Source organism: Prorops nasuta, unplaced genomic scaffold (assembly GCF_024137725.1).
Source record: "Prorops nasuta isolate Cenicafe-Biocafe unplaced genomic scaffold, Cenicafe_Pnas_1.2 PNAS00026, whole genome shotgun sequence".
Taxonomy (NCBI): Eukaryota; Metazoa; Arthropoda; class Insecta; order Hymenoptera; family Bethylidae; genus Prorops; species Prorops nasuta.
Window position 1 is genome coordinate 3,391,517 of NW_027116823.1, and position 16,775 is coordinate 3,408,291.

Consider the following 16,775-nt stretch of genomic DNA (forward strand, 5'->3'; position numbering starts at 1 on the left):
AGTCCTATATAAGTACTTAATGACCCCACGTGACCCCCCCATGTCCTATATAAGTACTCAATGACCCCATGTGACCCCCTAGTCCTATATAAGTACTCAATGACCCCATGTGACCCACCCTATTCCTATATAAGTACTCAATGACCACATGTGACCCCCCCTATTCCTATATAAGTACTTAATGACCCCATGTGACCCACCCTAGTACTATATAAGTACTCAATGACCCCACGTGACCCCCACATATCCTATATAAGTACTCAATGACCACATGTAACCCCCCTAGTACTATATAAGTACTCAATAACCCAAAGTGACGCACCCTAGTCCTATATAAGAACTCAATGACCCCATGTGACCCACCCTAGTAATATATAAGTACACAATGACCCCATGTGACCCACCTTAGTCCTATATAAGTACTCAATGACCCCATGTGACCCACCCTAGTCCTATATAAGTACTCAATGTCCCCACGTGACCCCCCATGTCCTATATAAGTACTCAATGACCCCATGTGACCCCCCTAGTACTATATAAGTACTCAATGACCCCATGTGACGCACCCTAGTCCTATATAAGAACTCAATGACCCCATGTGACCCACCCTAGTAATATATAAGTACTCAATGACCCCATGTGACCCACCCTAGTCCTATATAAGTACAAAATGACCCCATGTGACCCACCCTAGTCCTATATAAGTACTCAATGACCCCATGTGACCACCCCTAGTCATATATAAGTACTCAATGACCTCATGTGACCCACCCTAGTCCCATATAAGTACTCAATGACCACATGTGACCTCCCTAGTACTATATAAGTACTCAATGACCCCATGTGACGCACCCTAGTCCTATATAAGAACTCAATGACCCCATGTGACCCACCCTAGTAATATATAAGTACTCAATGACCCCATGTGACCCCCCCCTAGTCCTATATAAGTACAAAATGACCCCATGTGACCCACCCTAGTCCTATATAAGTACTCAATGACCCCATGTGACCCCCCCTAGTCATATATAAGTACTCAATGACCCCATGTGACCCACCCTAGTCCTATATAAGTACTCAATGACCACATGTGACCCCCCCCCCCCTAGTCCTATATAAGTACTTAATGACCCCATGTGACCCCCCCATGTCCTATATAAGTACTCAATGACACCATGTGACCCCCCTAGTACTATATAAGAACTCAATGACCCCATGTGACCCACCCTAGTAATATATAAGTACTCAATGACCCCATGTGACCCACCCTAGTCCTATATAAGTACAAAATGACCCCATGTGACCCACCCTAGTCCTATATAAGTACTCAATGACCCCATGTGACCACCCCTAGTCATATATAAGTACTCAATGACCTCATGTGACCCACCCTAGTCCCATATAAGTACTCAATGACCACATGTGACCTCCCTAGTACTATATAAGTACTCAATGACCCCATGTGACGCACCCTAGTCCTATATAAGAACTCAATGACCCCATGTGACCCACCCTAGTAATATATAAGTACTCAATGACCCCATGTGACCCCCCCCTAGTCCTATATAAGTACAAAATGACCCCATGTGACCCACCCTAGTCCTATATAAGTACTCAATGACCCCATGTGACCCCCCCTAGTCATATATAAGTACTCAATGACCCCATGTGACCCACCCTAGTCCTATATAAGTACTCAATGACCACATGTGACCCCCCCCCTAGTCCTATATAAGTACTTAATGACCCCATGTGACCCCCCCATGTCCTATATAAGTACTCAATGACACCATGTGACCCCCCTAGTACTATATAAGTACTCAATGACCCCATGTGACCCACCCTAGTCCTATATAAGTACTCAATGACCCCACGTGACCCCCCCATGTCCTATATAAGTACTCAATGACCCCATGTGACGCACCCTAGTCCTATATAAGAATTCAATGTCCCCATGTGACCCACCCTAGTAATATATAAGTACTCAATGACCCAATGTGACACACCCTAGTCCTATATAAGAGCTCAATGACCCCATGTGACCCACCCCAGTAATATATAAGTACTCAATGACCCCATGTGACCCACCCTAGTCCTATATAAGTACAAAATGACCCCATGTGACCCACCCTAGTCCTATGTAAGTACAAAATGACCCCATGTGACCCACCCTACTCCTATATAAGTACTCAATGACCACATGTGACCCCCCCTAGTCCTATATAAGTGCTTAATGACCCCATGTGACCCACCCTAGTCCTATATAAGTACTCAATGACCCCACGTGACCCCCCCATGTCCTATATAAGTACTCAATGACCCCATGTGACCCTCCCTAGTCCTATATAAGTACTCAATGACCCCACGTGACCCCCCCATGTCATATATAAGTACTCAATGACCCCATGTAACCCCCCTAGTACTATATAAGTACTCAATGACCCCATGTGACGCACCCTAGTCCTATATAAGAACTCAATGACCCCATGTGACCCACCCTAGTAATATATAAGTACTCAATGACCCCATGTGACCCACCCTAGTCCTATATAAGTACAAAATGACCCCATGTGACCCACCCTAGTCCTATATAAGTACTTAATGACCCCACGTGGCCCCCCCATGTCCTATATAAGTACTCAATGACCCCATGTGACCCACCCTAGTCCTATATAAGTACTCAATGTCCCCACGTGACCCCCCCATGTCCTATATAAGTACTCAATGACCCCATGTGACCCCCCTAGTACTATATAAGTACTCAATGACCCCATGTGACGCACCCTAGTCCTATATAAGAACTCAATGACCCCATGTGACCCACCCTAGTAATATATAAGTACTCAATGACCCCATGTGACCCACCCTAGTCCTATATAAGTACTCAATGATCCCATGTGAACCCCCCTAGTCATTTATAAGTACTCAATGACCCCATGTGACCCACCTTAGTCCTATATAAGTACTCAATGACCCCATGTGACCCACCCTAGTCCTATATAAGTACTCAATGTCCCCACGTGACCCCCCCATGTCCTATATAAGTACTCAATGACCCCATGTGACCCCCCTAGTACTATATAAGTACTCAATGACCCCATGTGACGAACCCTAGTCCTATATAAGAACTCAATGACCCCATGTGACCCACCCTATTAATATATAAGTACTCAATGACCCCATGTGACCCACCCTAGTCCTATATAAGTACAAAATGACCCCATGTGACCCCCCCATGTCATATATAAGTACTCAATGACCCCATGTAACCCCCCTAGTACTATATAAGTACTCAATGACCCCATGTGACGCACCCTAGTCCTATATAAGAACTCAATGACCCCATGTGACCCACCCTAGTAATATATAAGTACTCAATGACCCCATGTGACCCACCCTAGTCCTATATAAGTACAAAATGACCCCATGTGACCCACCCTAGTCCTATATAAGTACTTAATGACCCCACGTGACCCCCCCATGTCCTATATAAGTACTCAATGACCCCATGTGACCCCCCCTACTCCTATATAAGTACTCAATGACCCCATGTAACCCCCCTAGTACTATATAAGAACTCAATGACCCCATGTGACCCACCCTAGTCCTATATAAGTACAAAATGACCCCATGTGACCCACCCTAGTCCTATATAAGTACTTAATGACCCCACGTGGCCCCCCCATGTCCTATATAAGTACTCAATGACCCCATGTGACCCACCCTAGTCCTATATAAGTACTCAATGTCCCCACGTGACCCCCCCATGTCCTATATAAGTACTCAATGACCCCATGTGACCCCCCTAGTACTATATAAGTACTCAATGACCCCATGTGACGCACCCTAGTCCTATATAAGAACTCAATGACCCCATGTGACCCACCCTAGTAATATATAAGTACTCAATGACCCCATGTGACCCACCCTAGTCCTATATAAGTACTCAATGATCCCATGTGACCCCCCCTAGTCATTTATAAGTACTCAATGACCCCATGTGACCCACCTTAGTCCTATATAAGTACTCAATGACCCCATGTGACCCACCCTAGTCCTATATAAGTACTCAATGTCCCCACGTGACCCCCCCCATGTCCTATATAAGTACTCAATGACCCCATGTGACCCCCCTAGTACTATATAAGTACTCAATGACCCCATGTGACGCACCCTAGTCCTATATAAGAACTCAATGACCCCATGTGACCCACCCTATTAATATATAAGTACTCAATGACCCCATGTGACCCACCCTAGTCCTATATAAGTACAAAATGACCCCATGTGACCCCCCCATGTCATATATAAGTACTCAATGACCCCATGTAACCCCCCTAGTACTATATAAGTACTCAATGACCCCATGTGACGCACCCTAGTCCTATATAAGAACTCAATGACCCCATGTGACCCACCCTAGTAATATATAAGTACTCAATGACCCCATGTGACCCACCCTAGTCCTATATAAGTACAAAATGACCCCATGTGACCCACCCTAGTCCTATATAAGTACTTAATGACCCCACGTGACCCCCCCATGTCCTATATAAGTACTCAATGACCCCATGTGACCCCCCCTAGTCCTATATAAGTACTCAATGACCCCATGTAACCCCCCTAGTACTATATAAGTACTCAATGACCCCATGTGACCCCCCCTAGTCCTATATAAGTACTCAATGACCCCATGTGATCCACCCTAGTCCTATATAAGTACTCAATGACCCCACGTGACCCCCCCAAGTCCTATATAAGTACTCAATGACCCCACGTGACCCCCCCATGTCCTATATAAGTACTCAATTACCCAATGTGACACACCCTAGTCCTATATAAGAGCTCAATGACCCCATGTGACCCACCCTAGTAATATATAAGTACTCAATGACCCCATGTGACCCACCCTAGTCCTATATAAGTACAAAATGACCCCATGTGACCCACCCTAGTCCTATGTAAGTACAAAATGACCCCATGTGACCCACCCTACTCCTATATAAGTACTCAATGACCACATGTGACCCCCCCTAGTCCTATGTAAGTACAAAATGACCCCATGTGACCCACCCTACTACTATATAAGTACTCAATGACCACATGTGACCCCCCCTAGTCCTATATAAGTGCTTAATGACCCCATGTGACCCACCCTAGTCCTAAATAAGTACTCAATGACCCCACGTGACCCCCCCATGTCCTATATAAGTACTCAATGACCCCATGTGACCCTCCCTAGTCCTATATAAGTACTCAATGACCCCACGTGACCCCCCCATGTCATATATAAGTACTCAATGACCCCATGTAACCCCCCTAGTACTATATAAGTACTCAATGACCCCATGTGACGCACCCTAGTCCTATATAAGAACTCAATGACCCCATGTGACCCACCCTAGTAATATATAAGTACTCAATGACCCCATGTGACCCACCCTAGTCCTATATAAGTACAAAATGACCCCATGTGACCCACCCTAGTCCTATATAAGTACTTAATGACCCCACGTGGCCCCCCCATGTCCTATATAAGTACTCAATGACCCCATGTGACCCACCCTAGTCCTATATAAGTACTCAATGTCCCCACGTGACCCCCCCATGTCCTATATAAGTACTCAATGACCCCATGTGACCCCCCTAGTACTATATAAGTACTCAATGACCCCATGTGACGCACCCTAGTCCTATATAAGAACTCAATGACCCCATGTGACCCACCCTAGTAATATATAAGTACTCAATGACCCCATGTGACCCACCCTAGTCCTATATAAGTACTCAATGATCCCATGTGAACCCCCCTAGTCATTTATAAGTACTCAATGACCCCATGTGACCCACCTTAGTCCTATATAAGTACTCAATGACCCCATGTGACCCACCCTAGTCCTATATAAGTACTCAATGTCCCCACGTGACCCCCCCATGTCCTATATAAGTACTCAATGACCCCATGTGACCCCCCTAGTACTATATAAGTACTCAATGACCCCATGTGACGAACCCTAGTCCTATATAAGAACTCAATGACCCCATGTGACCCACCCTATTAATATATAAGTACTCAATGACCCCATGTGACCCACCCTAGTCCTATATAAGTACAAAATGACCCCATGTGACCCCCCCATGTCATATATAAGTACTCAATGACCCCATGTAACCCCCCTAGTACTATATAAGTACTCAATGACCCCATGTGACGCACCCTAGTCCTATATAAGAACTCAATGACCCCATGTGACCCACCCTAGTAATATATAAGTACTCAATGACCCCATGTGACCCACCCTAGTCCTATATAAGTACAAAATGACCCCATGTGACCCACCCTAGTCCTATATAAGTACTTAATGACCCCACGTGACCCCCCCATGTCCTATATAAGTACTCAATGACCCCATGTGACCCCCCCTACTCCTATATAAGTACTCAATGACCCCATGTAACCCCCCTAGTACTATATAAGAACTCAATGACCCCATGTGACCCACCCTAGTCCTATATAAGTACAAAATGACCCCATGTGACCCACCCTAGTCCTATATAAGTACTTAATGACCCCACGTGGCCCCCCCATGTCCTATATAAGTACTCAATGACCCCATGTGACCCACCCTAGTCCTATATAAGTACTCAATGTCCCCACGTGACCCCCCCATGTCCTATATAAGTACTCAATGACCCCATGTGACCCCCCTAGTACTATATAAGTACTCAATGACCCCATGTGACGCACCCTAGTCCTATATAAGAACTCAATGACCCCATGTGACCCACCCTAGTAATATATAAGTACTCAATGACCCCATGTGACCCACCCTAGTCCTATATAAGTACTCAATGATCCCATGTGACCCCCCCTAGTCATTTATAAGTACTCAATGACCCCATGTGACCCACCTTAGTCCTATATAAGTACTCAATGACCCCATGTGACCCACCCTAGTCCTATATAAGTACTCAATGTCCCCACGTGACCCCCCCATGTCCTATATAAGTACTCAATGACCCCATGTGACCCCCCTAGTACTATATAAGTACTCAATGACCCCATGTGACGCACCCTAGTCCTATATAAGAACTCAATGACCCCATGTGACCCACCCTATTAATATATAAGTACTCAATGACCCCATGTGACCCACCCTAGTCCTATATAAGTACAAAATGACCCCATGTGACCCCCCCATGTCATATATAAGTACTCAATGACCCCATGTAACCCCCCTAGTACTATATAAGTACTCAATGACCCCATGTGACGCACCCTAGTCCTATATAAGAACTCAATGACCCCATGTGACCCACCCTAGTAATATATAAGTACTCAATGACCCCATGTGACCCACCCTAGTCCTATATAAGTACAAAATGACCCCATGTGACCCACCCTAGTCCTATATAAGTACTTAATGACCCCACGTGACCCCCCCATGTCCTATATAAGTACTCAATGACCCCATGTGACCCCCCCTAGTCCTATATAAGTACTCAATGACCCCATGTAACCCCCCTAGTACTATATAAGTACTCAATGACCCCATGTGACCCCCCCTAGTCCTATATAAGTACTCAATGACCCCATGTGATCCACCCTAGTCCTATATAAGTACTCAATGACCCCACGTGACCCCCCCAAGTCCTATATAAGTACTCAATGACCCCACGTGACCCCCCCATGTCCTATATAAGTACTCAATTACCCAATGTGACACACCCTAGTCCTATATAAGAGCTCAATGACCCCATGTGACCCACCCTAGTAATATATAAGTACTCAATGACCCCATGTGACCCACCCTAGTCCTATATAAGTACAAAATGACCCCATGTGACCCACCCTAGTCCTATGTAAGTACAAAATGACCCCATGTGACCCACCCTACTCCTATATAAGTACTCAATGACCACATGTGACCCCCCCTAGTCCTATGTAAGTACAAAATGACCCCATGTGACCCACCCTACTACTATATAAGTACTCAATGACCACATGTGACCCCCCCTAGTCCTATATAAGTGCTTAATGACCCCATGTGACCCACCCTAGTCCTAAATAAGTACTCAATGACCCCACGTGACCCCCCCATGTCCTATATAAGTACTCAATGACCCCATGTGACCCTCCCTAGTCCTATATAAGTACTCAATGACCCCACGTGACCCCCCCATGTCATATATAAGTACTCAATGACCCCATGTAACCCCCCTAGTACTATATAAGTACTCAATGACCCCATGTGACCCCCCCTAGTCCTATATAAGTACTCAATGACCCCACGTGACACCCCCATGTCCTATATAAGTACTCAATGACCCCATGTGACCCACCCTAGTCTTATATAAGTACACAATGATCCCATGTGCCCCACCCTAGTCCTATATAAGTACTTAATGACCCCACGTGACCCCCCCATGTCCTATATAAGTACTCAATGACCCCATGTGACCCCCTAGTCCTATATAAGTACTCAATGACCCCATGTGACCCACCCTATTCCTATATAAGTACTCAATGACCACATGTGACCCCCCCTATTCCTATATAAGTACTTAATGACCCCATGTGACCCACCCTAGTACTATATAAGTACTCAATGACCCCACGTGACCCCCACATATCCTATATAAGTACTCAATGACCACATGTAACCCCCCTAGTACTATATAAGTACTCAATAACCCAAAGTGACGCACCCTAGTCCTATATAAGAACTCAATGACCCCATGTGACCCACCCTAGTAATATATAAGTACACAATGACCCCATGTGACCCACCCTAGTCTTATATAAGTACAAAATGACCCCATGTGACCCACCCTAGTCCTATATAAGTACTCAATGATCCCATGTGACCCCCCCTAGTCATTTATAAGTACTCAATGACCCCATGTGACCCACCTTAGTCCTATATAAGTACTCAATGACCCCATGTGACCCACCCTAGTCCTATATAAGTACTCAATGTCCCCACGTGACCCCCCCATGTCCTATATAAGTACTCAATGACCCCATGTGACCCCCCTAGTACTATATAAGTACTCAATGACCCCATGTGACGCACCCTAGTCCTATATAAGAACTCAATGACCCCATGTGACCCACCCTAGTAATATATAAGTACTCAATGACCCCATGTGACCCACCCTAGTCCTATATAAGTACAAAATGACCCCATGTGACCCACCCTAGTCCTATGTAAGTACTCAATGACCCCATGTGACCACCCCTAGTCATATATAAGTACTCAATGACCTCATGTGACCCACCCTAGTCCCATATAAGTACTCAATGACCACATGTGACCTCCCTAGTACTATATAAGTACTCAATGACCCCATGTGAACCACCCTAGTCCTATATAAGTACTCAATGACCCCACGTGATCCCCCCATGTCCTATATAAGTACTCAATGACCCCATGTTACGCACCCTAGTCCTATATAAGAACTCAATGTCCCCATGTGACCCACCCTAGTAATATATAAGTACTCAATGACCCAATGTGACACACCCTAGTCCTATATAAGAGCTCAATGACCCCATGTGACCCACCCTAGTAATATATAAGTACTCAATGACCCCATGTGACCCACCCTAGTCCTATATAAGTACAAAATGACCCCATGTGACCCACCCTATTCCTATGTAAGTACAAAATGACCCCATGTGACCCACCCTACTCCTATATAAGTACTCAATGACCACATGTGACCCCCCCTAGCCCTATATAAGTGCTTTATGACCCCATGTGACCCACCCTAGTCCTATATAAGTACTCAATGACCCCACGTGACCCCCCCATGTCCTATATAAGTACTCAATGACCCCATGTGACCCTCCCTAGTCCTATATAAGTACTCAATGACCCCACGTGACCCCCCCATGTCATATATAAGTACTCAATGACCCCATGTAACCCCCCTAGTACTATATAAGTACTCAATGACCCCATGTGACGCACCCTAGTCCTATATAAGAACTCAATGACCCCATGTGACCCACCCTAGTAATATATAAGTACTCAATGACCCCATGTGACCCGCCCTAGTCCTATATAAGTACAAAATGACCCCATGTGACCCACCCTAGTCCTATATAAGTACTTAATGACCCCACGTGGCCCCCCCATGTCCTATATAAGTACTCAATGACCCCATGTGACCCACCCTAGTCCTATATAAGTACTCAATGTCCCCACGTGACCCCCCCATGTCCTATATAAGTACTCAATGACCCCATGTGACCCCCCTAGTACTATATAAGTACTCAATGACCCCATGTGACGCACCCTAGTCCTATATAAGAACTCAATGACCCCATGTGACCCACCCTAGTAATATATAAGTACTCAATGACCCCATGTGACCCACCCTAGTCCTATATAAGTACTCAATGATCCCATGTGACCCCCCCTAGTCATTTATAAGTACTCAATGACCCCATGTGACCCACCTTAGTCCTATATAAGTACTCAATGACCCCATGTGACCCCCCTAGTACTATATAAGTACTCAATGACCCCATGTGACGCACCCTAGTCCTATATAAGAACTCAATGACCCCATGTGACCCACCCTATTAATATATAAGTACTCAATGACCCCATGTGACCCACCCTAGTCCTATATAAGTACAAAATGACCCCATGTGACCCCCCCATGTCATATATAAGTACTCAATGACCCCATGTAACCCCCCTAGTACTATATAAGTACTCAATTACCCCATGTGACGCACCCTAGTCCTATATAAGAACTCAATGACCCCATGTGACCCACCCTAGTAATATATAAGTACTCAATGACCCCATGTGACCCACCCTAGTCCTATATAAGTACAAAATGACCCCATGTGACCCACCCTAGTCCTATATAAGTACTTAATGACCCCACGTGACCCCCCCATGTCCTATATAAGTACTCAATGACCCCATGTGACCCCCCCCTAGTCCTATATAAGTACTCAATGACCCCATGTAACCCCCCTAGTACTATATAAGTACTCAATGACCCCATGTGACCCCCCCTAGTCCTATATAAGTACTCAATGACCCCATGTGATCCACCCTAGTCCTATATAAGTACTCAATGACCCCACGTGACCCCCCCAAGTCCTATATAAGTACTCAATGACCCCACGTGACCCCCCCATGTCCTATATAAGTACTCAATGACCCAATGTGACACACCCTAGTCCTATATAAGAGCTCAATGACCCCATGTGACCCACCCTAGTAATATATAAGTACTCAATGACCCCATGTGACCCACCCTAGTCCTATATAAGTACAAAATGACCCCATGTGACCCACCCTAGTCCTATGTAAGTACAAAATGACCCCATGTGACCCACCCTACTCCTATATAAGTACTCAATGACCACATGTGACCCCCCCTAGTCCTATGTAAGTACAAAATGACCCCATGTGACCCACCCTAGTCCTATATAAGTACTTAATGACCCCACGTGACCCCCCCATGTCCTATATAAGTACTCAATGACCCCATGTGACCCCCCCTAGTCCTATATAAGTACTCAATGACCACATGTAACCCCCCTAGTACTATATAAGTACTCAATGACCCCATGTGACCCCCCCTAGTCCTATATAAGTACTCAATGACCCCATGTGATCCACCCTAGTCCTATATAAGTACTCAATGACCCCACGTGACCCCCCCAAGTCCTATATAAGTACTCAATGACCCCACGTGACCCCCCCCATGTCCTATATAAGTACTCAATGACCCAATGTGACACACCCTAGTCCTATATAAGAGCTCAATGACCCCATGTGACCCACCCTAGTAATATATAAGTACTCAATGACCCCATGTGACCCACCCTAGTCCTATATAAGTACAAAATGACCCCATGTGACCCACCCTAGTCCTATGTAAGTACAAAATGACCCCATGTGACCCACCCTACTCCTATATAAGTACTCAATGACCACATGTGACCCCCCCTAGTCCTATGTAAGTACAAAATGACCCCATGTGACCCACCCTACTACTATATAAGTACTCAATGACCACATGTGACCCCCCCTAGTCCTATATAAGTGCTTAATGACCCCATGTGACACACCCTAGTCCTATATAAGTACTCAATGACCCCACGTGACCCCCCCATGTCCTATATAAGTACTCAATGACCCCATGTGACCCTCCCTAGTCCTATATAAGTACTCAATGACCCCACGTGAACCCCCCATGTCATATATAAGTACTCAATGACCCCATGTAACCCCCCTAGTACTATATAAGTACTCAATGACCCCATGTGACGCACCCTAGTCCTATATAAGAACTCAATGACCACATGTGACCCACCCTAGTAATATATAAGTACTCAATGACCCCATGTGACCCACCCTAGTCCTATATAAGTACAAAATGACCCCATGTGACCCACCCTAGTCCTATATAAGTACTTAATGACCCCACGTGGCCCCCCCATGTCCTATATAAGTACTCAATGACCCCATGTGACCCACCCTGGTCCTATATAAGTACTCAATATCCCCACGTGACCCCCCCATGTCCTATATAAGTACTCAATGACCCCATGTGACCCCCCTAGTACTATATAAGTACTCAATGACCCCATGTGACGCACCCTAGTCCTATATAAGAACTCAATGACCCCATGTGACCCACCCTAGTAATATATAAGTACTCAATGACCCCATGTGACCCACCCTAGTCCTATATAAGTACTCAATGATCCCATGTGACCCCCCCTAGTCATTTATAAGTACTCAATGACCCCATGTGACCCACCTTAGTCCTATATAAGTACTCAATGAACCCATGTGACCCACCCTAGTCCTATATAAGTACTCAATGTCCCCACGTGACCCCCCCATGTCCTATATAAGTACTCAATGACCCCATGTGACCCCCCTAGTACTATATAAGTACTCAATGACCCCATGTGACGCACCCTAGTCCTATATAAGAACTCAATGACCCCATGTGACCCACCCTATTAATATATAAGTACTCAATGACCCCATGTGACCCACCCTAGTCCTATATAAGTACAAAATGACCCCATGTGACCCCCCCATGTCATATATAAGTACTCAATGACCCCATGTAACCCCCCTAGTACTATATAAGTACTCAATGACCCCATGTGACGCACCCTAGTCCTATATAAGAACTCAATGACCCCATGTGACCCACCCTAGTAATATATAAGTACTCAATGACCCCATGTGACCCACCCTAGTCCTATATAAGTACAAAATGACCCCATGTGACCCACCCTAGTCCTATATAAGTACTTAATGACCCCACGTGACCCCCCCCCATGTCCTATATAAGTACTCAATAACCCCATGTGACCCCCCCTAGTCCTATATAAGTACTCAATGACCCCATGTAACCCCCCTAGTACTATATAAGTACTCAATGACCCCATGTGACCCCCCCTAGTCCTATATAAGTACTCAATGACCCCATGTGATCCACCCCAGTCCTATATAAGTACTCAATGACCCCACGTGACCCCCCCAAGTCCTATATAAGTACTCAATGACCCCACGTGACCCCCCCATGTCCTATATAAGTACTCAATGACCCAATGTGACACACCCTAGTCCTATATAAGAGCTCAATGACCCCATGTGACCCACCCTAGTAATATATAAGTACTCAATGACCCCATGTGACCCACCCTAGTCCTATATAAGTACAAAATGACCCCATGTGACCCACCCTAGTCCTATGTAAGTACAAAATGACCCCATGTGACCCACGCTACTCCTATATAAGTACTCAATGACCACATGTGACCCCCCCTAGTCCTATGTAAGTACAAAATGACCCCATGTGACCCACCCTACTACTATATAAGTACTCAATGACCACATGTGACCCCCCCTAGTCCTATATAAGTGCTTAATGACCCCATGTGACACACCCTAGTCCTATATAAGTACTCAATGACCCCACGTGACCCCCCCATGTCCTATATAAGTACTCAATGACCCCATGTGACCCTCCCTAGTCCTATATAAGTACTCAATGACCCCACGTGACCCCCCCATGTCATATATAAGTACTCAATGACCCCATGTAACCCCCCTAGTACTATATAAGTACTCAATGACCCCATGTGACCCCCCCTAGTCCTATATAAGTACTCAATGACCCCACGTGACCCCCCCATGTCCTATATAAGTACTCAATGACCCCACGTGACCCCCCCATGTCCTATATAAGAACTCAATGACCCCATGTGACCCACCCTAGTCTTATATAAGTACACAATGATCCCATGTGACCCACCCTAGTCCTATATAAGTACTCAATAACCCCATGTGACCCACCCTAGTCCTATATAAGTACTCAATGACCCCATGTGACCCCCCCTAGTCCTATATAAGTACTCAATGACCCCATGTGATCCACCCTAGTCCTATATAAGTACTCAATGACCCCACGTGACCCCCCCAAGTCCTATATAAGTACTCAATGACCCCACGTGACCCCCCCATGTCCTATATAAGAACTCAATGACCCCATGTGACCCACCCTAGTCCTATATAAGTAATCAATGACCGCATGTGAACCTCACTAGTCCTGCATAAGTACTCAATAACCCCATGTGACCCACCCTAGCCCTATATAAGAACTCAATGACCCCATGTAACCCCCCTAGTACTATATAAGTACTCAATGACCCCATGTGACCCCCCCTAGTCCTATATAAGTACTCAATGACCCCATGTGATCCACCCTAGTCCTATATAAGTACTCAATGACCCCACGTGACCCCCCCAAGTCCTATATAAGTACTCAATGACCCCATGTGATCCACCCTAGTCCTATATAAGTACTCAATGACCCCACGTGACCCCCCCAAGTCCTATATAAGTACTCAATGACCCCACGTGACCCCCCCATGTCCTATATAAGAACTCAATGACCCCATGTGACCCACCCTAGTCCTATATAAGTAATCAATGACCGCATGTGAACCTCACTAGTCCTGTATAAGTACTCAATAACCCCATGTGACCCACCCTAGTCCTATATAAGTACTCAATGACCCCATGTGACCCCCCCTAGTCCTATATAAGTACTCAATGACCCCATGTGATCCACCCTAGTCCTATATAAGTACTCAATGACCCCACGTTACCCCCCCATGTCCTATATAAGTACTCAATGACCCCACGTGACCCTCCCATATCCTATATAAGTACTCAATGACCCCATGTGACCCACCCTAGTCCTATATAAGTAATCAATGACCGCATGTGAACCTCACTAGTCCTGTATAAGTACTCAATAACCCCATGTGACCCACCCTAGTCCTATATAAGTACTCAATGACCCCATGTGACCCCCCCTAGTCCTATATAAGTACTGAATGACCCCATGTGATCCACCCTAGTCCTATATAAGTACTCAATGACCCCACGTTACCCCCCCATGTCCTATATAAGTACTCAATGACCCCACGTGACCCTCCCATATCCTATATAAGTACTCAATGACCCCATGTGACCCCCCTAGTACTATATAAGTACTCAATGACCCCATGTGACGCACCCTAGTCCTATATAAGTACTCAATGACCACATGTGACCCCCCCTAGTCCTATATAAGTACTCAATGACCCCACGTGACCCCCCTAGTACTATATAAGTACTCAATGACCCCATGTGACGCACCCTAGTCCTATATAAGAACTCAATGACCCCATGTGACCCACCCTAGTAATATATAAGTACTCAATGACCCCATGTGACCCACCCTAGTCCTATATAAGTACAAAATGACCCCATGTGACCCACCCTAGTCCTATATAAGTACTTAATGACCCCACGTGACCCCCCCATGTCCTATATAAGTACTCAATGACCCCATGTGACCCCCTAGTCCTTTATAAGTACTCAATGACCCCATGTGACCCACCCTATTCCTATATAAGTACTCAATGACCACATGTGACCCCCCCTATTCCTATATAAGTACTTAATGACCCCATGTGACCCACCCTAGTACTATATAAGTACTCAATGACCCCACGTGACCCCCACATATCCTATATAAGTACTCAATGACCACATGTAACCCCCCTAGTACTATATAAGTACTCAATAACCCAAAGTGACGCACCCTAGTCCTATATAAGAACTCAATGACCCCATGTGACCCACCCTAGTAATATATAAGTACACAATGACCCCATGTGACCCACCTTAGTCCTATATAAGTACTCAATGACCCCATGTGACCCACCCTAGTCCTATATAAGTACTCAATGTCCCCACGTGACCCCCCATGTCCTATATAAGTACTCAATGACCCCATGTGACCCCCCTAGTACTATATAAGTACTCAATGACCCCATGTGACGCACCCTAGTCCTATATAAGAACTCAATGACCCCATGTGACCCACCCTAGTAATATATAAGTACTCAATGACCCCATGTGACCCACCCTAGTCCTATATAAGTACAAAATGACCCCATGTGACCCACCCTAGTCCTATATAAGTACTCAATGACCCCATGTGACCACCCCTAGTCATATATAAGTACTCAATGACCTCATGTGACCCACCCTAGTCCCATATAAGTACTCAATGACCACATGTGACCTCCCTAGTACTATATAAGTACTCAATGACCCCATGTGACGCACCCTAGTCCTATATAAGAACTCAATGACCCCATGTGACCCACCCTAGTAATATATAAGTACTCAATGACCCCATGTGACCCCCCCCTAGTC